General features: G+C 40.2%; 1 protein-coding gene and 1 long non-coding RNA gene across 11 annotated transcripts in view; one reads left to right on the plus strand and one right to left on the minus strand.

Annotated features, from left to right (window-relative positions):
• GRIA4 (glutamate ionotropic receptor AMPA type subunit 4) overlaps nt 1-24,751 on the plus strand; it is a 384,695-nt gene that overhangs the window by 249,068 nt on the left and 110,876 nt on the right. The window lies entirely within an intron of this gene.
• On the minus strand, nt 17,796-20,841 carry LOC141374521 (uncharacterized). Its single transcript, XR_012381466.1, has 4 exons — nt 20,637-20,841; nt 19,874-19,971; nt 19,164-19,269; nt 17,796-18,416 (listed from the first exon to the last, which is right to left on the minus strand). It is a non-coding gene; the product is annotated as an uncharacterized lncRNA (long non-coding RNA).

Here is a 24,751-nt window from a genome sequence, read left to right on the forward strand (position 1 = left end):
ATACAGTAGATTTGCATGTTAGCACATTACAATTTCCAAATAAGGACTCTCATCACGAGTTGCAGTCTAGGTGAGGAAACATGACAGTGATTAATTCTGTTTCTATTACAATCACTTATCTTCCCAATGCACTCATAACGGGGCTTGAGAGATAAAGCCCACTCTGTTCCTCTCATCTGAAGGCCCTTTATTTAGACTGGTTTCAAAATTATTGACCTATTTCAGGCAATTTTAAAAATTCACATTAAGGTTTTGATCATTAGAATAAATTAAACTTTGATAAGCTGATTATAAACCTCAATAAAAGGTGAAGATAAAAAAAGTATTTAACACTGGCATTATTTCCTAATAAAGATGAAATCACCTAATCAAATAATTATGGTTTTCTTTTTGTGAGTTAAAATGTTTTCAGTTTTAAATTGAGACCTGGAAGTTCCATTTCTACAAAGTAAGCAGTCAGGTGCACCTTCTCCTCCATGATAGTGTGGCGCTCGTGCCTGCCCGGGACCAGAGGCCCCGTTTATTCTGTGTAAAGTCGTGGGGTTCCTTCTGCTGTGGGGTTTACAGACCCACCTGCTACTTTGTAGTTGCAGGTCTCACACTTCCCAGGCCCCTAGGTAAACGCTTGCCTGTGCAGTTCTGCTTCCGGTTCTGCTCCTACAGAATGATCTAAGGAAGATCGGCTAAACAGAAGCAGAAGCGCTTATACTCATCTGACCCCTGAAGCCGTGTCCAGTCTGCCCGAGGCCAGAGCGCTGCAGAAAATACCGCCTCTCTCCTGAGGACAAGACAGTGGCTGCCGGCAGACCCCCGAGACCCCCGAGACCTGCCCCCGTCACGAAACTGACATTCGGGCTCCACTCACATCGTGCTTCTTGGAGACCTGCTTTGGTTCTTGCTCCCCAGCTCTATCTCACCTGCTTCCTTGGGTCTCCCGTGCCCCCCACACCCATCAGACAGGTCCTTCCTCCTGCCCCATCCATGTGCGGGCCTCTTCTGGCCTGCCGTCCACTGCCCTGGCTCCTGCCCTTCCTTTCTAATGTTGGGAAGACAGACATCTGGAAGATTCTACTCACTCTGCAAAATAGGAGAAGTTATTTTCATTGAACTTTCACAGAAGTGTATCTGGAGCTCTTGAATTATATCTACTACTTTCTTCTGCCTGTAAGTCAGAATTCTAGAACATTTTAACAAAAATACCATTTAATGTGAATCCAGCATATCTAATCGCATGCTGTTGACCAACAGCTGTGAGCAAATACAATTTCTTAGGGGTCTTCCATAATATGCATAACAGTTTTTATAATTATTGTAATCATTGTCTTCTAGAGAAATGTTTCTGCAGTATATTTTAAATGAGAATATAATAATTATTATCATCCTATAAAAAAGTTTCTAAAGTATATCTTTAAACATAATCAACTTTTCCTAAGTTATTTTATTAATATTATTTTCTTACAAAATTTCCTTAATAAGCTAAAGGAAATGTTAATGTGGTCCTGTCTTACCTAAACTTTTTACAAAAGCTGATTAGTTAAGTGTGCAATGAGTAGGCCTTTTAAGATTGTTTGTTATTATTGCCAAAAGAAAATTACATGTTTTAAAACAATTTAATTAATAGTTGACAAGTTGTTATAGATAGATATTATTATATTTCAAACAGTTTTTATTTACTTTGAATAGTAGATTGAAGTGCCTGAGTACTTTTATTTATTTTGAAGTCAATACATTTTTATTTTAATAAATTGAACTGAAGTTTTCTGCCATTATAGACTCTTGGACACAAGCCTTTTCTCACTGATGCTATTTAAAATCTTTAATAACCAAATTACTACCCACAACACAGTGGGTCATATTACTGGCACTAAACTGTAAATACTCTCTCTCATCAGTCCTCCCAAAGTACATTATTTCTGTTTAAAATTTCAAAACTGTCCTTCAAAACTGACAGCATAACTCATGGGGAGTTTAATAAGCATAATATGATAGGGGAACATGAAATGGTTTGTTTTGACAGAAATCTCCAAATATACCTACAACATGTGTGCACAGCATTTCAGGATGCCCTGTTAACAGCATGAGGCATTGCACCGACTGTGTGATACTTGGTGGTAAAGGACTGTTGTGTTCCCGTACACCTCCGAGGTTTGAACAGTGCAATTTCTTTGCTATATTGCAGGAGTCACCAAAATCACTTCAAGGAGGCTCACAATTTCCACATATCTTCTGTAAGTTTAACTTTTGACATCAAAAAGTACAAACATCTCACAGACTCAAAATATGGTGAAAAATGTGCATTTGTTATAAAGCTGGTCTTCTAAAGAAATTGGAATCAGAGCAGCTCCTCCATTTCAGTGTGCATGTAGTTTCATCTGTTATTAACCAAAAGGTTTGACCTTTCCTTACATTTTGGGCTTTTTCATAATCAACCATCCTAAATCCTCAAAAAATATACTACTGCCCTCCATGACTTACGGAAAACTCTAAAAGCAAGCAAAGGAGTCAGCCTGTGTAGGCTGCTTATTTATTAAGAAACCCTACAAATTTAAATTTCATTTTGGGCTTCTTTAAGCTTCCAGTTTATTCTGTGGCAAAATCCAGATGATTAGCATTCCACCTCTGTGTTTTAATGGATTCTTTTCAACCCTCTTTTCTTCACAACATGGTTTCTCATTGGTAAAGTCAAAGAAGTGAGCATTTAGATATTTGAACTAAAAAGGGGGTGCAGAATGGATATACCCAAGAAAAGTCCTTAAATCTTTTAGCTTTCACTCTTATCTCTACATATAAAACCTTAACCCCAGCACTTCTTTCATTTATATATCATATATATACCATATATATACCATATATATATACACACCATATATGTATCATATATATCATATATATACCATCTTTATACCATATATACACACACACACACACACACACACACACACACACACACCATGTATATCTATCTATCTATTCATCCATCCATCTGGCATCTTTATCTATTCATCTGTCAATGGACACTGCTTCCATATCTTGGCTGTTGTAAATAATGATGCAGTAAACACAGGGGTGCATATGTCTTTTCAAATTAGTGTTTCATTTTCTTTGGGTAAATACCCAGTAGTGGAATTACTGGATCATATGGTATTTCCATTTATAATTTTTGTGGAGCCTCCATACTGATTTCCACAGTGGCTGCACTGGTTTGCATTCCCACCAACAGTGCATAAGGGTTCCTTTTTCTCCACATCCTTGCCAACATTTGATATTTCTTGTGTTTTTCATTTTAGCCCTTCTGACAGGTATGAGGTGATATTGCACTGTCGTTTTGATTTGCTTTTCCCTGATTATTAGTAATATTGAGCATCTTTTAATGTGTCTGTTGGCCCTCTGGATGTCTTCTTTGAAAAAAATGTCTCTTCAGATCCTCTTCCCATTTTTAATTGGATTGTTTATTTTTCTGGTGTTGAGTTGTGTAACTTCTTCATATATTTCGGCTGTTAACTCTTTATCAGATATCACTGTAAATATCTTCTCCCATTCAGTAGGTTGCATTTTAGTTTTGTTGATGGTTTCCTTCACTGTACAAGAGCTTTTTGTTTTGGTGTAGTCCCAATAGTTTATTTTTGCTTTGGTTTTCCTTGCCTCGGGAAAATGTTTCTAGAAAAATGTTTCTATGGCGGATGTCAGAGAGATTGCTGCCTGTGTTTTCATCTAGGAGTTTAATGGTTTCAGGTCTCACGTTAAGGTCTTTAATCTATTTTGAGTTTATTTTTATGTAAGAAAGTACTTCAGTTTCATTCTTCTGCATGTTGCTGTCCAGTTTTTCCAACACCATTTGTTAGAGACTGTCTTTTCCCCATTGTGTATTCTTGCCTCTCTGTCACAGATTAATTGACTGTGTAATTGTAGGTTTACTTCTGGCTCTCTCTTCTGTTCTCTTGATCTATGTATCTGTTTTTGTGCTAGTACCATACTGTTATGATTAGTACAGCTTTGCTGTATATTTTCATGATCAAGAATTCTTATTGCGCAAAAGAGCTACGCTAATAGGAGTTCACATCCTCTGGGGCACTGTAGACTTCCTCCACAGCTTTGCCCTGTCCAAAATCCCCCAAGGACAATGACAGTATTCTCAAAGACATGAGAAGGGATTTTTTTAAGATCCTTCTATGTCAGCAGCCAGCTCTCCCCATAACTAACTCTTTACCTTGGGCAAGTCCTGTCAGCACTCTGGCTCAGCCTTTGTCCACATTAGAAGTTTGATTAAATTGCTCTGTGATTCCTCTCAGCTATAAAAAGCTTCGATTCAACACAGATTAGAATTGGAAGTGAGTGGGGGGGCCTGGGTGGCTCAATCGATTAAGCATCTACCTTCGGCTCAGGTCATGATCTCAGGGTCCTGGGATCGAGTACCAAGTTGGGCTCCCTGCTCAGCAAGGAGTCTATTTCTCTCTCTCCCTCTGCCCCTCCCCCTGCTCATGTTCTCTCTCTCTCTCTCTCTCTCTCTCTCTCAAATAAATACAATCTTAAAAAATATAATAATTAAAAGTGAAATCTGTATGCCTGATAGGATCACTTGATCTTCAAATCTACTAGTTTATGTTGTTTTATAAAAAAATACTACTATGTTTGTTAACACTTTTAAATTGGTTTGAAAGATAGAAAATATGCAATAAACATGAAAATTCAATACATAGGGACGCCTAAGTGGCTCAGTCATTAGGCGGCTGCCTTCAGCTCAGGTCATGATCCCAGGGTCCTGGGATCGAGCCCCTCATCGGGCTCCCTGCTCCGCGGGAAGCCTGCTTCTCCCTCTCCCACTCCCCCTGCTTGTGTTCCCTCTCTCGCTGTCTCTCTCTCTGTCAAATAAATAAATAAATAAAATCTTTTAAAAAAAATTCAATACATAATGTGTCAGAGTCTATGATTGAATAGTCCCATATGTCTAAAATTTAATTTGGCTTTTTAGGAATAGAATCCATTGAACCCATTCTATTAACCTAAATGCATTACACTTTTCAGTGTCTTCCCAAACTAAGAAAGTTTGAGTTGATTTCCATTGGCATTCCAATGCAATTCCAATAGCCTTGGTCTCAACATCCTGCAAACACTGGAGATACAGAATTCTCTGATCTCAAACACTAGATTCTAGTTCCTGATCCCCAGTTCTAGACATCTCACAGAATTTCTTATATTATCCTGACTTTCTAAGATTAAAAAAAAAAGTGGAAGTGTTGATAGGATCATTGTAACTCCTCAGAGACATGGATTAATTAACATTTGGCCAGGTAAGAAGGAGAAAAGCAATGAAGAAGACTCAGGACTGCCTGGACAACCAGGAACTCTTCACAGATCATCCCTCTGGACTTACACCTGACTTCTCCCACTGGGCATTTTTCTGTCAGTGCTTTTTGTTAGTTCTCAGTTACAACACCAGAGGAGTGGGGAGACTAGGAGCTGCGTGTGGGCATTGCCTTCTTTATCTCTGTTTTCCCCCAGGACCCACCCTGGGAGCTAGCCCCTACATCTTGGCTTGTCTGCACAGTTCTGGTTTGCACCTGATAGCCTAGCATAATTTTAACGGTACCCCCTTTTACTGTTGAAAATGTCTGAGTTTGTATAAGTTACAAACTTATACAAACTCTTATTATAAGTAGAGTGACTATACAGTGACTATACAGTCACTCTACTTATAATAAGCAATGAAAGTTAAATATTTTGGGGCTAGAAAATTAATGAGATGTATATACCCCCCCTTCCAATTCTTATAAAGTGACCAATCCACTGTGAATGAGTTGGAGATACAGGTCACTTTTTGGCGATGCTTGAAAAAGATTTTAGATTATGCCATGGATAGTCTATTATTAAGCATGCCAAATGGTTTTCTTTTTTATTCTTCTCTTCTGACCTCATCATATTCCAAGAGCCTCTTCAAATGGAATATTAAGACCCAGTATATTATGAATTCTAGTGAGAGCTATGTTTTACAACTGTATATCCCAGACCCTAAACGCCCTTGAAGGGAATAAAATGAAAATTAATGAATTGCAGAGCAATTGTAAAGCAGGACCTTTTGCATTAAGAACAAAATATTCAGTAACTTTTAATAAGGTATTCATCTACTGCATAATGTAGTCTTTGTAACTTCTAGAATTTACAGTACTGGGAAAATGCATTAAGAATATAAATATTTCTCCAAAGAGCCTAAAAGTTAAACTACTCCGTGAACTGTTTTCCTGTATCTAGCATTCTTTAGAAATGGCATTCATTCTAGTGCTATCCAGAGATTACCGCTATTATTATAAGCGGTGCTGTCCAGAAGCTATTACTGCTGTTGCTGGTGCTGCTACCAGTACTATTCCCACTCTAGACACACAGGCACGCGTGCGCGCACACATTATTCCTCGAATCTGTATAAAGAAATCTGTCTACATCGCTACAGTTTCTCGAAGGCAGTGGGTAGGGCGCAGTACAGTGTAGCGGTAAAAGCGTAGCTGAGGTGATGAGTTTGGACTGCCGTGGGCCGCCATGCCATGTCAGGCTCAGCTCACTAGCAGTGTGACCATGCTCCGCATCTGGTAATCTGCTGCTGTTTGATAATTCACCCCCAAATATAACTGACGGCATTTTACATCACTTCCCATGGTTCTAGAGATGGCTTGGGTCAGCAAGGTGGCTTATTCTCGCTCAGGGGTCTCCTGTGTTATTGCAGTGAGGTGGTCATTGGGGTGGGAGTGGTCTTGAGACTCATTCACGTGTCTAGTGGATGATTGTGGCTGTCGGCTGAAACCTCATCCGTGGTTGTCAGCTGTCACCACCCCCCACTTGTAGCCTGTGCACGGGCTGCTTGGCTTCGTTGCTCCATGGGAGCCAGCATCCCAAGGGGATCAGGAGGAAGCTGTATGACTACAATGATCTAACCTTGATTTCAGAAATCACACAGTCACTGGCCTGCTGGGTCCAAGGGGAGGGAACTTGGACCTCCACCGTTCAGTGTGGGAGGAGGCTCAATTTCATGTCCTGTGAGGACAGGAGAGAAGGGAGATTTTAGTGTGGCTCTCTTGGAGAACACTCTGCCACTAAGGTCGCTAATTCTGTTTCGTCATCTAAAAAAGTGTGGGTGAGGGGCACCTGGGTGGCTCAGTCCTTGAGCGTCTGCCTTCGGCTCAGGTCATGATCCCAGGGTCCTGGGATTGAGCCCCGCATCAGGCTCCCTGCTCCGCGGGAAGCCTGCTTCTCCCTCTCCCACTCCCCCTGCTTGTGTTCCCTCTCTCGCTGTCTCTGTCAAATAAATAAAATCTTTTAAAAAAATAAAATTAAATTAAAAATGAAAATTAAAAAAAATGCCTACTACATTTTAAAATTGTTTTGAGGATTAAATGAGAAAAATCCATGCAAAGCCCTTAGCACATACATAGTAAGCACCCAGATGTTAGCTATGGTTTATGCAGTTCCTTCTTAGAGGGATTGCTTTCATTTGTCAAAGCAAAGAAGAAAGATAATTTCCTTAACTATGCAGTGTGTTTACCTGCAAAATGAATGGTAAGAGTTTTCTAACAACAGTATTTGAATATTTTAGAAACCTACATATACTATTTCTTTTGTATGTATATATTTCTTTGTCATTAATTCTAAAAAATAGAAAATTTATATTTGGAATTTGGAAAACAAAGTCCATTTTAAAATAATTGATTTTTCTGATGTCCATTTTACATAAATTGTTTTGACCGTACCTCTAGTTAATTGTGAAGAAGAGGTATTGACTCAAGTAACCTCAGAAAGTGTTTCCATATGTATTCACATCTTAACTCGTGACAAAACGGAGCTGAGATGGTTTTATTATATAATAATGGCATATATGCATTATATAATATGGAGTATACATACATGGAATTGCACATATATATGTAGTTACACACATATGGATATACATAACGTGGATATCTAAATATCACATGCACATATCTATGACTTTAAAAAAATAGAAGGCAAAAGCATGGGAAGGAAGGAAAAATGAGTGTGCAAATAAGGACTGATAGAGTTATAGCGACTGCACAGCACATGTGCCCTGAACTGCTTGGTGATCAGTGTGTGGGGGAGGGGGAGATTGTTAATTGTTTAATTCTTGTTATCACAAAATACTGAGTTTACAAGTTCTCCAGGAAGGATCATCCTGATGATGAATATAAAGAAAGGTTAAACATGAGACCGGGTAAAGTGTATTTTCTCTAAAAAGGTGTAAAGAGGTTTACAACAGATAAAAACCTGTCTAGTGTTACTTCCTGTAAAGATTCTCCATAAAAGTGGAAGGCTTCGGGGCACTGGGGGGTTCAGTCGGTTAAGTGTCTGCCTTCAGCTCCAGTCATGGATCTCAGGGTCCTGGGATGGAGCCCCCCGTCAGGCTCCCTGCTCAGTGGGGAGCCTGCTTCTCCCTCTGCCCTCCCCCTGCTCATGTGCGCTCTCTCTCTCTCTCTCTCTCTCTGTCTCTCTCCCTCACTCATGAATAAATAAAATCTTAAAAGGAAAGGTTGAAGTCCTCCCATAACAAGGTCCCTTGCGAACACAGTCCCATAGCTGGGCTGAGCTACTACCGTCCAGTAACCAGCCTGGTACAGGCTGTAGTGTAAAATGTACAGACAACTTAAAGGGAGAGAAGAATCGCTTTTTCTGTATCAGCATTTGATGAAAGGATGGTAGATTATTCAAGAATATATTTAATGAGGGCCTAAGATGTTGATTTTTTTTATTAATGACTGAGTCAGCATCCATATGTTTTAAGAACCAGATGATTAGGTGGCAGGGTAAGATATTTTATTTCAAATATTGAAAAAACTTACAGAAAATATATTCTCATCTCCCTGTGGAAAAATATTTGTAGGCAAAGCTGGAATGTTCCCCACAAAACATCTTTGTATCTGTCAGGTCAAACATGTCTATACTTGCTCGACTGTGACCCCGAGCTCCATATCATAGGGGAGAAATATTTAGATTTGGTAAACTTTAAAATAACAAGTATTAAAACTGACCCATTGAGCCACTGAAAATCCCCCATAGATGTCCCTATAGAATATCTGGTTATGGACCATGTAACCATGCAGTGTGCCTGCCTGCATGGGCAAGCTGGAAGGTCTACTCCATGTAATTTAATGATATGCGGGGTGAAGTTTTTTAGAATTAACCAATTTAATTTTGGGTAATGTCTACCCAAATAATTCTAATTTTGACATTTTTTTTTTTTTTTGTCAAATAAGCCAGGCTTTGTGGTAGCAACCAGAAAAGCCTTTGTCTTTCTAGACCATATCTGGTTCATATCACTATCATAATGGAAAACATTTATTATTTATTAGAAAACCTTCGTCTAAAATGTAAAAAGGAATGCAAGATTACTAATGTATAACCACAGAATAAGGAAGGCCAAGAATCAGCTTCTTTTTATAGTCTTTGAAATTATAAACTGTTGTGTTACATCTTAAATTTTGAAGCAATATGAAAATGTAGTATATTTAGAAGTAGTGATATCTGAGGACATAGGATTGGCCTAGGCTTTTTCTGATAGAAAGAAAAAAAAATGGGCGCCTGGGTGGCTCAGATGGTTGGGCGTCTGCCTTCGGCTCAGGTCATGATCCCAGGGTCCTGGGATCAAGTCCCGCATCGGGCTCCCTGCTCAGTGGGGAGTCTGCTCCTCCCTCTGCCTCTGCCTCTCTCTCTCTCTCTCTCTGACTCTCATAAATAAAAAATAAATAAAAAAGAAGGAAAAAAATGATAACTCAGTGAAAGTTATAAACTATCTCATGCAATTTTTGGAATTTAATATTAAGGTGAGAGATATAACAGGATAGGTAGAATAATTATACCTATAAGTTTCTTCTACCAAACATATATTTCTTTGTATTCAAAGCTACTAACATTAGATGCTATCCTGGTAGGAGACACATGACATGCTCTAACTGGGTAATTGGTATGGTCTGGTCCTCTGCTGCATCCCACTGCCAAACTCATATGTTGAAATCCTAACTCACAGTGTGATAGCACTAAGAGGTGGAGCCTTTGGAAGGTGGAAGTCATGATGGTGGGGCCCTCATGATTGGGATTAAGGATTAGTGCCTTTTAATAAAAGAAACCCCAGAGAGCCAGCCCATCCCTTTCCCCTTCCTCCGTATGAGGTTACAGTGAGAAACAGCCATCACTCGATAAGTTGGCCCATGCCATGAGCCAAGATCTTACCTTCGACTTTCCACCCTCTAGAACTGTGAGAAGTCAATGTTTGCTGTTTATAAACCACCTCGTTTGTGATATTTGTTATAGCAGCCCAGTTGGACTAAAACAGTAATCAATAACTGCTTAATAATGGAACTGCTTTAAAAAGGTGTGAGTAGAGTCTAGAGACACTAACAAGGAAAGGGATGGAGCTGTATCCCAGAGCTAGCAAGAGCAGGAAGCCTTTACCACCATACAGCTGAGCAGGTTAAGGAAGTAGAGGATACACCTGTTTTATATAGAGGGTGTAACTTTGGAGAACGCTGAGTGGCAGGGACTACGGCCCCTTATTTAAGGGATGACATCACCCCACACTGACTTGGCAGGAAAGGAATTGTGGAAAGAATACCCTGACCTCACTCTTCTCCAGCCCTTGGGTGTGTGGCACATGACTTCCTTTAATCCCCTCAACTGGAAGCCAAAGGTCATGCACGCGGACTACTGATCAGCCTTCTTGACCATCAACACAGGGAAGTGTGGCAAAAAACGAAGAGCAGTTCTGGATGTACGATCCAGCATAATTCATAAGAAGTCACCTAGTGTAAACTCTGAGCAGATATAACCAGCAAAATGTAAATCTGTATTTTGAATATATACAGATATACCTTTTGTAAGGTGAATAGCTAATTGAGAATTGAAACGGCTAATTTGGCATTTATGCCGTACAGCCTGCATAATTATCCGGATCAGCAGCAGCACAGCTAGCTCGTCTTAGTGTGGAGTGATGGGTCAGACGAGCGAGGACCAGTGTACAGGCCCCAAAGATGGAGGGCGCCAAACTGTATGAACGTGGAGGCAGCTGTCCTAGGACTGATGAAGCCAGAATGAGCAGCACATCACACAACCATGGTGATCCCGCCCCTCCTGTAACCTTGACTCTTGAAGCTATCTCACGGGGCATCAACACCTCAAACTTTACACTCACCATTAGCCCTAATAAACCAACACTAGCACTTCCTACTAGAATTTACCATTCTTCATTTTTTCTTAATAAATAAAGCTTCAAAAATATTCTAAAAAGATTTGAACCTAATGAATTAGTATTTTTTTTCCTGTGGTCTGTATGGCTTAGTGCCTTATTAGCCTTCGCAGTTTTAGAAGGATGATACCAATTCTTTAAAGCAAACAGAACTGGTTTAGCATTATGAATATCTACTGACATATAATACAGAATGCCTCCCATGTTCCATCCTTTAAAAAAAAAACAAAGCAAAACAAAACTGTTAAAATGGAGCATTAGAAGCCAAATATACATCACAATATTGTTTACAAGAGCAAAAAAGGGAACAATAAGGGATGTAAGTGAGCTATAGAGAGGCATCTTGCCATAATAGTAAGCAACCCTTAAAATGGTGCTTGTTAAGTTTTGAATAGCATAGACAACTATTTTATGGAAAAAAGTGTACATACAATATTAGAATTCATATTAGTGAGAACATAAATGAAAAGAATGAAAAAATTCAACAAATATTAATACATAGCTTTGGATGGTAGATACATGAGTTTTTTTCTACTTTATGCCTACCTCTTGCATGCATATGAGTGCTCTCTCCCTCTCTCTCTCTCTCTCTCTCTCTCTATATATATATATATATATACACACACATACACACACATATATATGAATTGCTTTTATAAATAGGCAAGTGTTAAATAGCTACACTTTAAAAAAATCTGTGGAAACTTTTAAAAAGTTATTTAGGTATGAGAAGTATGCTTACAAATTTTATTTATTTTTTTAAGATTTTATTTATTTAATTGACAGAGAGAGAGAGACAGCGAGAGAGGGAACACAAGCAGGGGGAGTGGGAGAGGGAGAAGCAGGCTTCCCGCGGAGCAGGGAGCCTGATGCGGGGCTCAATCCCAGGACCCTGGGATCATGACCTGAGCCGAAGGCAGTCGCTTAACCAACTGAGCCACCCAGGCGTCCCAGGGTGCTTACAAATTTTAAAAATACTTCTCAACCTCTGGATCTTGACATTACAGGTGGGATGAGTAGACAGCAAGGCATAAAAAAGAAACAAACAAGGAAGGTGTACTTCTTTGAGCAAAGTCTCTTTACAAATTCTGTGCTGATTTGCCATCTGAGACCTTGTTGAGTGATCTGAGAAATGTTTGATCACCTGATTGGGCTGGAAAGACCCAGGATGGTGCCTGTCATGGAAGAGAAGTTATCCCATATCATACTTCATCTGCTCCCAGTTCTAACTGTGTATTAAAACTGAGATTAGAGCTCTTGAGGCACGAGAGAGAAATTGGCAACAAGCACATTTATTTTATATGGTTAGGTCTCTCAAATGGTACATTTGGTTTATCTTTAAGATATTCTTCATTTAGATGCAGCTACTGCATTATTTAAGAGCCTTTAAAATTTTTAGGCTGATGCTTAAATTTAAAGACTTAAGTAAAGGCAAAAGGAAAGAAAACCACTAAGGAAAGGAGAAATCAGTTTCATTTTATATGCAATTTTAAATATTCATGGAAGGAATTTTGGATGCAAAGAGAGCATTCCGGTACCACTTGGTTTCTGTTTATAAAGACCAAATAGCTATATTGCAATTTAGTAATATGTTATCCATTAAACACAATTATGATTTGTTACATTTTAGCCTGTTTTTTTATTCCTCATCAAATTATCAGTGAACATGGATTTGATCTGAATTACATTTTAAAGATTTTATTTTTAAGTAATCTCTACACCAAACATGGGGCTCAAACTCACAACCCCGAGATCAAGAGTTGGCATGCTACACAAACTGAGGTAGTCCAGGCGCCCCAAATTACATTTTAAGATGAAAAATTAATACATTGTATACAATAGGCAAAAATGGAAATAACCTAAATGTTCAATAAAATATGAAGCACCATGCAATGGCATACTGTGTTACTATTAGTAATCATGCAATTCTGTGTTTATTGACCTAAAAAGATACACATGATCTATTATTGAATAAAAATGGGGTTACAAAAAGCATGTGAGTAGATACGATATTCTTCCCCACAGGACAATGCTACACTGGTGGTGGTTTTGATTGACCAATATCACACGAGTTGTTAAATATATCGACTATTATCTCTATAGGTATAGTAAATCTCATTTCGTAAAGTGTAATAAATGTAAATAATCTAAGTGTAGCAAGATGATGAGATGATACAGGAGGGATGGAAGGGGAGAGACAGAATAAGAGGAAACGGAGAGAAAATGGGGTGGAGGAGAAGAGAGAGAGGCAGAGAGAGAAACTGAGACAGAGAGAGAGAGAGGGAGAGACAGAGACAGAGAGAGACACTTCCAGGTCCTCATTTTATGGGTGACTTTTTATGCCCTCTATTATTCAGTTTCTGATTTCACAACTGACTTCTTAAGAGGTGCCCATCATTTCTTCTCCCTAAGACTCAGTTCCCTTATCTGTAAAAGGAGAGTTGAGTTCTTCTATCTTTAAAATTTTGTGATTGCTAAATATGAGAAGAGTGCTCAGCCACATACAGTAAGTGCTCAGCCATCTTCAACAATTTTAAATTATTTTCCTGCAGGGCTAGTACACCTACAAACACACCTTCCCATTCTCTGGGCCACTTGTGATCATCAGCTTACGTTTGGTAGTATAATAACAGTTGCCTTGCATTTAGTACAATAGTGTATGAAAAACGGTGTCATGAGACCATAGAATTATATTCATCAGGGTAGATATACCATGACTTTAGCCTTTACTCTTATCTCTCTTGGATCCAAAGGAAAACAGGAGACATGATTGGCTAGATTTGTATTCGTACTGTTTTACAAAAGGATCTAGTTTAGATTAGGATCTAGATTAGGAGAGGAAGACCCTTTCGCCATTCTGCATTATAAAAGGATTTTATCATGAGGTTCTTTCTTAAATAAGGGACATTAACAATGTTTTATTTTTTTGTAAAATACATGATTCGGCAGTCTAAATAAATAAATACAATATAAAAATTCATGTCTGAGAATTATATCCTTGGTGGTCACCTTTTTTTAGATTCCCTCCTCAAATGGCAGTTGTTGGGCTGAAATTTTAACAGAAAGCCGTGAAATTCAGGAAAGTATACTAGTTTAGGAGTCAGGAGACCTGTTTGACTCTCTACCATACCTAACACATATCTTGGTAAGGCATTTTTGGTGAATGGAGGGGCATTCATATTCTCCAAGTCAAGAGTTTGGACTACATTATCCCTAAAGTCTCTTTGGGCTGCCAATAGTCTGTAAGGGCTTAGATCAGCATGCTAAGGGAGTTGGAGTGCATAAGCTCAGCATTTCCAATTATAGGGAGAATTTATATGTTTTACGTAAAAGATACACCTCTGGCATAGCTGACATTCTGTTACAAAATTCAGAATTCCAATTTATACTCTCTTCTGCATACAGGATCACTTCACATATACAAAGAGGTGAGTCCCAAGGAAAAATAAAAATCCTTTTAACTCTAGAGTTCTTCAATTTAATTTTTTTAATGCTTTTTTCCCCTGATTTTACTGAAATAGTGCTTAAGGGTAGTCGATCTATGGAAATTGCTACAATTATCAAACTTAGAAAGGGGTATCATAAATAAAGCAATCCATGTTTAAGGAAGTTAATAGTGTCTGGGGAAATACCCCGTATAGATACTCATTTAACTCTGAATATCTATCTGCAAATGGACATATTTTTCAGAAATGAACTATATGTTCACAAATACCCCAGCACTAAAAGCTTCTTAGAACAAAAACAGTAGTTGAATTTAAGTATTGTAATTGTACTAATAACATTTTGAACCTTGAGAGAACATTCAGAGATTAAAATAGACATAACTCAAATTTTACATTTTAAAAGCACATAATGAAGAAATTTGCACTAACTTTATGAATTAATGTATGGAATGCCTTATAATAACTAAACAAAATCACATTTGCTAGCACAAATAATTTGATAGTGACATTAGTTTCATCAAAATGAACCTTGAAAACCATGAATTTCGAACAAAATGTCAGTGATACATAGTATAGATTGTTGACTCAAAGAGCAAAGCATACTGATTTCCTGATTTATTGACATATTCTAAGTATTTGAAGAAAATCCGAATAGTTCATTCTAACTTTTCATCCTGACAATAGAGACGTGGCTCAAATTTGTTACAAATATAAAATTGTAGACAAATGTTTCTCTATTTTAATTTTCAGGCAAATTTATTCTAAGTAAAAATGCAAGTGCTTTTTGGTTTTACTATCATAATAACTATTCAGAACACTCCCCTACCTTAACCCCTGCATCAGCAGAAGCCATCTCCATACCGTGATTCAAATAGAATTTGTGAAATGGCCTTGTACATTTTTGTGACTCTAGAAGGGAAGAGCTTGGGCAAGCATATAGATAGATCTAAGTAGTAATTCAAAAGCCTTTTTTCGAGTTGACCTAATGCTCTGATACAATGTTTGATATCCTGACAGAGAGAAGGCAGTTGATGGTGTGTCCTGAGCCCTGCCATCAGTAACCAAACTTAACCACAGGGCAGCATTCATAAACTGTTATTCATTACTGTTATCTTCTCAGTTTGTGTAACATTTGGACCAGATCTGCCCAAGACTGCTGGGGCAGCGTGACCAGGGGCAGGTGTGTCTCTTCTCTGTGAGGCTGGAGTGAAAGCCCTGAGCACCCATCCTGGCTTCAATGGCAGAAGCCATACATAGCGCTCCTGGGAGATCAGCCTGGTACTTGGAGCACTTCACAGTCAGGGATATTCCTGGGTCAAAAATGAATCCTTGATAGGGGAATAAAATTAACCCAAACAGAATGGAATTAAGAGTTCACTGTATTACAGACGGTATCATAGAGGAGAATAAAAGGCAGACTTTAACATCAGACTGAACGAGGCTCCACCAATTAATAGCTAAGCAATCTTAGCCATGAATTTAACTTTTCTATCCTCCAGTTTGCTTTATATAAAATGAAGATAATAAAACTAACACCATGCCCATGAAGCACTTAGTATGGTATCTGCTTCAGATTAGGTAGGGCTTCAATAATTTTTAGGTCTTTTTATTGTCTTTATTATTACTATACTTGTTTAAATGGGGGAGGGGTGTGATATAAAACAGGCAGGATTTTTACCGTTGCCATTCAGTTCAGTCTCACTCTAGATTCTTTCCTTTGTGTTGAAAAAAACAAACTAGGGAAACAAAAGTGAATAAGAATTCATGTCGTACTTAAAGAGAACTAGACAGATAAATAAGCAATTACAGTTATTAAAATCCAACATCCTGGGCGCCCGGGTGGCTCAGTTGGTTGGGCGACTGCCTTCGGCTCAGGTCATGATCCTGGAGTCCCGGGATCGAGTACCGCATCGGGCTCCCTGCTCAGCAGGGAGTCTGCTTCTCCCTCTGACCCTCTTCCCTCCTGTGCTCTCTGTCTCTCATTCTCTCTCTCTCAAATAAATAAATAAAATCTTAAAAAATAAATAATTTCTTAAAAAATAAATAAATAAATAAAATAAAATAAAAAATCCAACATCCTTCAGATCAGCAGCTGTGCCTCACTGTATACTTAGTACTTTCAAAAATAGCATATAGTGCTTACTTGATCAATAATTTATTAATTAATTCAGTGAGATTATGAGCTGTAATTACAGTGCAAACAGACACCTAGGGAAATTTAAAGAAAAAAGGCAACTCACTATGAAAGGTCAAAGAAGTCTTCTTTTATTTTTATTTTATTTTAATTCCAGTATAGTTAACATACAGTTTAACATTAGTTTCAGGTGCACGATATAGTGATTCACTTCCATACATCACCCACCCACACATCACTTCTTCATTCCCGTCACCTATTCCCCCAGCCCCCACCCACCCTCCTCCCGTCTTATAACCATCAGTGTGTTCTCTAGAGCTAAAAGTGTTTCTTGGTTTGCCTCTCTCTCTTTTCCCCACTGTTTATTTGTTTTGTTTCTTAAGTTCCACATATGAGTGAAATCATACGGTATTTGTCTTTGGCTGACTTATTTTGCTTAGCATAATAGTCTCTAGCTCCATCCATGTTGTTGCAAATAGCAAGATTTCATTCTTTTTATGGATGAATAATGTTCCATTGTATATATACACATCTTTTTTATCCATTCATTAGTCGATGGACACTTGGGCTACTTCCATAATTTAGCTACTGTGAATAACGCTGCTATAAACATATGGGTGTGTGTATCTGTTTGGATGAGTGTTTTTGCATTTTGGGGGTAAATACCCAGTGGCGTGATTACTGGATTGTAGGATAAGTCTATTTTTAACTTTTTGAAACTCCATACTGTTTTCCAGAGTGGCTGCACCAACTTGCATTCCCACCAACGGTGTAGGAGGGTTCCCCTTTCTCCACATCCTTGCCAACATCTGTTGTTTCTTGTGTTTTCAAATTTTAGCCATTCTGACAGGTGTGAGGTGGTATCTCATTGTAGTATTGATTTTGTATTTCCCTGATGATGAGTGATGTTGAGCATCTTTTCATTGTCTGTTGGCCATCTGGTTGTCTTATTTGGAGGACTCTCTGTTCATGTCTTCTGCCTATTTTAATTGCATTATTTGTTTTTTGGGTGTTGAGAGAGTATAATTTCTTTATATATTTTGGATACTAACCCTTGATCAGATACGTCATTTGCAAACATCTCCCGTTTGGTGGGTTGCTTTTTAGTTTTATTGATTATCCTTCTCTGTACAGATTTTTTATTTTGATATCGTCCCAATGAGAGAAGTCTTCTAAAATGACCTAAAGCTAAAGCTGAGGCTTACAGTGAAATTAGAAATTGCAAGTGAGGATGAAGACTACAGGCTCTTTCAGCTCAAGGAATAGCCATTGGAACACATTAAACAAGAGAGGAAGGACCTGATTTTTTTGGCAAACTGCCAGTCCTTAGTGTGACTTGAGCAGTGTGTAGCTCAGGGAGATCTGGGTGTGGAAGAACCACCATCGCCCAGTCATTTCTGTGCTATTCCTTCATTGTTTTCATAGAACTTACCCCCTCTTGTTGTTACACTATAAATGTTTTGTGTGTTTGTTTATTGTCTGCCTTGGTCCTGGAGTGTAAGCTTCACGGAGGTGGCACATTTTACTGTTTTGGTTATTCCTGTATCTGCAGATCCTGGAGCAACGGTCTGGCATACAGTAGACACTTAATAAATATTCACTGAATGAAAATGAAAGAATAAGTAGGGACATGTTTATAGAAGATCTTAAATACAGTATTTTGGGAGAAATATCAGGATTGACTTGAGATGAGGGTGGAGAAAAGTGACAAGTCTGAAAGTATCCCCTGGATTTCTGACTAAACTGACGGAGTTCTTGGCTAATGACCAAATACGCAATTCAAGAATAAGAGTTAAGGTTTTTTTTCATCTTTGAGAAGGTACGGGATGTTGAGTTATACATTATGAGTCTCCCAGAATTGTAGGGAGGAATTCCCTTGCCTACCCAGAATTCACAAGGTACATCCCTCACATGGGCAAGAGCATTCTACATTCACTCTACCATGGGGAATAAAAGTGATTTTTCTTAACAACTATGGAGCAGATTACTACACCTAATAAAATCCTACATTAATCATTTTCATTGCATAGAAGTCCAAAGTGGATGATTAAGGAATTCAAATACCCTGCCTCAGAACCATATAGTTGAAATGAAAAACACAGTTGTTGCAGTTGAAAGTAACTGAGTCAACCACTGAATCCATCATTTGTCACTTGGCATGCTGTTCAAGAAATCATTCTTTCTTTAGATGATCACCTCAGTGTCATTTCCCCACTAAAGAAATTTAATAGTGAGTAATCAAATGTATTCACTCTCAGTCACTGACATGCGTTTACAATTACTTCTTGGAATTGAGCGAGCCTCAGTGGGATATAAAAATTAGGCTAATCATATAGTGAATACTTACTTCATCCTGTGTTTGTTCCCGCTAGGAACAGAAATTGTCTCGATAATTGTATGCAAATCCTTTCACCAGAATCATCTAAAGAAAATTATGTACTGCTACTCCTTTTCTAAAGAAAAGACAAAAGTAACATTTTAAAATATCACTTTCAAATCAACCAAAATGAATGGTTTTGGCTTTGTGTATAAAAGCCAGATCCAAATTAATATTATTTACAGTACACAGTCTGGCATGTGAATGTAACAAACTGATATTTAATATGTTGTGTAACACTTCTATGTGTTCTGTTGCTAGTGATTGCTTTCATGATTAATTAATGAGATCTGTTGGACTCAGACTTCAACATAGAGTAGAATAAATTAATTGGTCTTTTAGGAACCAGCCTTCTATGTGGAACATTGGCTATCCTCAACCAATGAACCAGCTTTTCAGGGTTAGCTGAGGATTTGTTTTTATAAACCAGAAGTATTTCTGTTTTTAGCATTTAGAATAGAGTTCTTTCTAAAATGGATTTCAAACTTCCTTTAATTCTGAATTTTTTGAGGCTTATTTCAGCCTTTGTTAATGACTCAAGATGGTTGCTATAAAGATTGATAATGAAAAGTGTAGAGCAATTTCCACGGATACCCTAAGGAGTGCTGAGATGTGCAAGGCTCTGGGCTCCTACAACTCATGACCTCCCTCGGCCCTGGTTTGGGAGTTTTTGCATTTACCTGCCACATCGTTTTCACATCTAAATGCATAAGTTAAGTAGTTTTCAGGCTGCTCTGATTCCACTGAATATTATTTACCATCAATTCAGAAGCCATCTCTAGAATGAAATAGAAGACATTGCTGAAATCTGAATATTTTAGACTAACAGAAATGGCAGTCCTGTATGGTTCCACCCTGATAAAATGAAAATCTCCTGGCTCTTCAATGGATGCGTACAGAATGAGGGGGAAAGGATAGAGTTTGGAGAGAAGTGAGCGACTGACATTCTCCTTTCTTCCCATTTGTCTGAGAACTAGTGTAGATTGGAGGAATTACTGCATTACACCTAGATTCATTTTAGTAGCCTCCTATTTGGCTTCGCTTTCCTCCTCTGAGTCCATCATTATAAAAGCTAATATTATGAAAGCAACTTTATAATCTGTCTCTTCTCTGCTCCAAAGCCTCCCATATTTCCCTGTGGCCAGTAAAGTAAAATTTAACTTTGAGTTTTTAATTATTAAAACAAATTCGCGTGGCTTTTAGTCGCCAGGCACTCTTGTAGCACAGTGAGCAACACAGAACTTGCCTCCATGCCTGGGCTTGCCCTCTAGTGGGAGCCACAGACAATACACAAGATGGATAAAACACAGAGTAGGTTAGGTGGTGATGTGAGGGAGAAAACGCCGCAGAGAAGGGAGTGTGACATCTCGGGGCAAGAGAGTCGACGCGGCAGAGAATGAGATCGGGATGCCCTCCTTGAAGAGAGGGCAGGTGGGTAAAGACCTGACGGAGGTGGAAGGCTGAACACCCCAGGCCTGCCTTGGGGAGCGCACTCCAGGGCAAAGCCGGCGGGTGGAGAACAGAGCCGGCCGAGGGCGGTTTGCTGGCGGTTTGCTGGCGGTTTGCTGGTGGTGTCTGAGAGCGAGCAGGTGGCAGATGAGGTTGGGGGCGGGGGGGGGGGGGTGCGGCCACGTGAAGCGGCAGCAAGCGGGGTGAGCGCTGAGGGGGATGGTCGGCTCGCTCGCAGCCCTGCTACCGCCAGTCCGAAGGGGGCGAAGGCAGAGCAGGGACACCTGTCAGGAGATGGCTACAGAGTCCAGACAAGAGGGGGTGCTGGTTTGCACGTGGGTGGTGGCTGCAGTGGTGCTGGGGAAGCACCGTCCGCTTCTCCGTGTGCTCTGAGCACCGCACTGGCAAGACTACACTGACCTACTGGCTGCGCTCCTGAGAGGAAGAGGGGCCTCCCCAACACCGCTCTGTCCTTCCTTTCTGGTCTCATCTCCAGCTCTCCCTGTTCTCGCCAGTGCGGGGTGCAAAAGCCCCTCCTCTTGGGAACGGAGGGCCTGAGCTCACATCGCAGCTCTGCCACTTGCTGGGGTTCCATTTGATGGCAATAGTGTGGCTCACCTTGATCTCTGTCCTTCATCCACGGGGGGGCGGGGGGAATCAGACCTGCTTCACAGGGCTGTCCTAAGGTCCAGCCAAATTGTCAGGTGATAATAAAGCTTAGTATGCTTATGAACCCACCCCTCCAGCAGACCAGTCTCTTAACTATTACAACCTACCAAGCACTCCTCCAGCCTCCCGCCGCTCTGCCCTGGGCCCCTGTGCTCACCACCATCTCTGTCCGCCAGACCCTCCCCATCCTCACCTGTCATTCTCTCTGCAGAGAAGTCCTCTCTCCGAGGGGCTCTATCCCTCCTCTCAACTCAACACTTTGCTTTCCCAAAGCGTTGCCATACGGAGTAAGTTTAACGTGCAAAATTAGGTCTTAAGTACTTTAAATGCTTAATATGAGACAAACGTTATTTGGTTGCCTGTTAATTCACAAATCTGTATTTTAATCTGCTTATAGAGATGCAGTGATTGGAGCGCTGGGTGGCTCAGTCGGTTGAGCATCTGACTCTTGATTTTGGCTCAGGTCCTGATCTCAGGGTCGTCCTGGGATCCAACCCTGTATCCGGCTCCACGCTTAGGGGGAGTCTGCTTGGGATTCTCTCCCTCTGCCTCTGTCCCTTCCTACCCTCCTAAAATGGACAAATAAATCTTAAAAAAAAAAAATACAATAGTTGCATTTAGTGCAAGTTCAAATTGTGAACTTTTATAGTGTGATATAAAAAAACATATAATCAGAACTGTGAATTTTATATAGTGTGATATTTAAAATTGGTAAAATCTCAATTTAGGAGCAAATTAATAACCATATAGAAATCATGCCAGACATTTATTCTGAATAGGAAACTAGTCTTTAGATATTGGAGTTTAAAATTATGCAAAATTTTCAAAGAATGCCTTTCTTGCATGGAAAGAGGTGGTGGTCCACTAGAAAAAGATATTGATAAATGCTCATAGTGCTGAGGAGATAAACAATTCTGGAGGCAAACTTGCAAAGATACCCAGTTTTTTCTTAGGGACTATTCAAAATCTACCAAGATGGTCTCTAGAACAACGGCTGCCTGTAGCCAGAGAGAAAATTGGGTTTCTCAAGCCTGTGTCAATCTAGCTTACTGGTTTGGGTGACAGAGGAGGTGGCTGCCAGGCCTTTTCACCAGAAGTCACTTGACATCTGAAATCCAAGTAGAAAAGTGTGTGCTTCTTCAGGACGTCAAAAAAGACGTAACTGCCCTCTGAAAACGGGATTAAAGGACCACCAGTAGAACAGATCGACCCTCGTCCTCCACATATCCCTGAAGTTCCATGGATCACCAAGTAGAGTCATCCTTCCCCTGTCACCTCGCCTGGATTATTTCAGTATGGCCTCCGAACAGGTTTTCCCACTTCCTGTTGCTTTCGTCCCCTGTATTTCCCACACCTCAATTGAACGGTCGCTCCACAGCACATTTGTCATTCTCTTCCTGAAGCCCTGGAGGAATAAAGACCAAATTCTGTGATATGAGAGAAAGCCTCAGTGACACGACCTTTTCCCGCTTGTCTCTGCTGCCTTTGGAGCCCTTCCCGCAGTCCACACCAAATCTGCCCGTGCCCCCCTTGTCCTTCCAAACACGAGATAAACTGAAGTGTTTGAGGTTCCCGGATGTGACCTGCCATGCTGCTTCTCACCGCCAAGCCTTGTAACATTCTGACTCCTGTCTGTGAAATTGCCTCTAATTCATTCATGCATTCAGGTAACTCTTTGCTGAGCATCCACTGAGCACCTACTGGGCAAAGAAGAACTGAGCACAGAAATAGTCCCTGCCTTCACGGAGCCTACAGTATAGTGGGGGGCAAAGATGCTAATCAGATCATCATTCAAATATATAGTTAGAAACTGAAAAAAAAAATGTACAGAAATCTGTAAGAGCCTGAAGAGCCAAGAGGGGAAAGTGGTCTAGTCGGGGGTAAGTAATGTTTGCAATTTGTTCTGACAGATGAAGGAAAGCAAAAGTGGAAGGAAGCAGTTTTTTTTTAAAGGGAACAGTAGCTTTGTGCAAAGGCACTGAGGTAGAGATGCAAGGTACCTTCTAGAACATCTGAGAAGGGCGGTGTTGCTGGAGGATAGAAAACAGACACTAATGGTCTAAAATGATACTGGAAAGAGGGAGGAGACGAACAGGATTTGAGTATGTATCAGAGAAGAGTAAGAAAATACAGGGCACTGCAAGGAAGTCCATAGAGATTCTATCTACAAAAATCAATCTAGTATGGAAACAAGTGATTATATAAATTCATGGGTTCAGCCATTCTTTGTATTGAAATAAAATTCTCCTGTGGCCTGGTTCTAGAAAAGCCCAAGAGAATGAAGGAAAACATGGTGTTAGGGCATGCCTGGAGGGAGGTGCTCAGGGCCTTGAACCTGTGGCAGATGGTTGAAAATACTTGCCATATGCCTGTATTCATGAGGGTTAGGCTCAGTTGCAACTAACAGAAACATTAAAGATTTAGATTACCAGATTTACCTGTAAGACGGCATCTGAATTAAATATGCACACTGGAGTGTCGGGTTCAGGAAACAGGAAATGTTCTTGTCAGAAAATATGAGAGGCTTTAGGGAAAATCCAGGACCCGGAATGACCATCATTAAGGATGGATTTTCTGTTTTTACTGTTGATAGTAGACAAGGGAAAACTCAAGACATTCCATCTTGTATCAGGTTTGCGTGTCTGGCCTCAAAGTGTATCAGTTAGAAGATCTTTGTTTATTTTCACTGTGCCCTTCTTGAACTGTGCAGAGGACGAGTGCTGTAGTCCCGGCTGCCGATAATTTTAACCGCGCTACGAGGTTAGTTACTCCTTCTGTGTGCTGAGACCTTGGAGTTCAGACAGGAGCCTTTGAACACGTTATTTTGGTGCTAAGCTGCTTTGGAAAGAGTCCAAACTAAATGGTTGCTAGACGTGTTCGGCAGTTCCAGCATGGTGGCATTCAGTGAGGGAGGGTTCCAGAACCTCCTTCCTCTCTAAGACCGAGGCTAATGTGCAGCACAGAGTATACTTCCAGGTACACACAGTGTCTGGGATGCCGGGAACTGTGCCCAGACCTGAGACATCAATAGTGTTGCGGTGGGTACCTGCATGGCCGCTCAGAAGGTTGACGGGAGGGCCTGTACTCGGCTGCTGTGTCCCTTTGCCGCTTCTCCCGTTGAAGCTCATCGACAGCCCCGCTCCACCACGGGACAGACCCAGGCCTCTCGTTTCCACACTGGTTCCTGCCACCACAACCTTGGTGTCTCTCCACCCCGTGCTTCTCATGCTGGCTCCCATGACCTCGGAGTTTCTCCATCCCGTACTCATCATGATGGCGCACCCTTCATCTCGCTACTTCATTATCCTGATGAGACTCCTTGATAACGTCTGCACTCTCACCTCTTCCCGTCTTCGCCTCAATTTCTCAGCCGTCTGAAATATGACTTCTGTGTCCAGCACTGCATGGGGGCAGCTCCTGGGGACGCACCAGTGCACCTC

Source organism: Callorhinus ursinus, unplaced genomic scaffold (assembly GCF_003265705.2).
Source record: "Callorhinus ursinus isolate GAN/ISIS: 27379988/994484 unplaced genomic scaffold, GSC_fseal_2.0 scaffold19, whole genome shotgun sequence".
NCBI classification, from domain to species: Eukaryota; Metazoa; Chordata; class Mammalia; order Carnivora; family Otariidae; genus Callorhinus; species Callorhinus ursinus.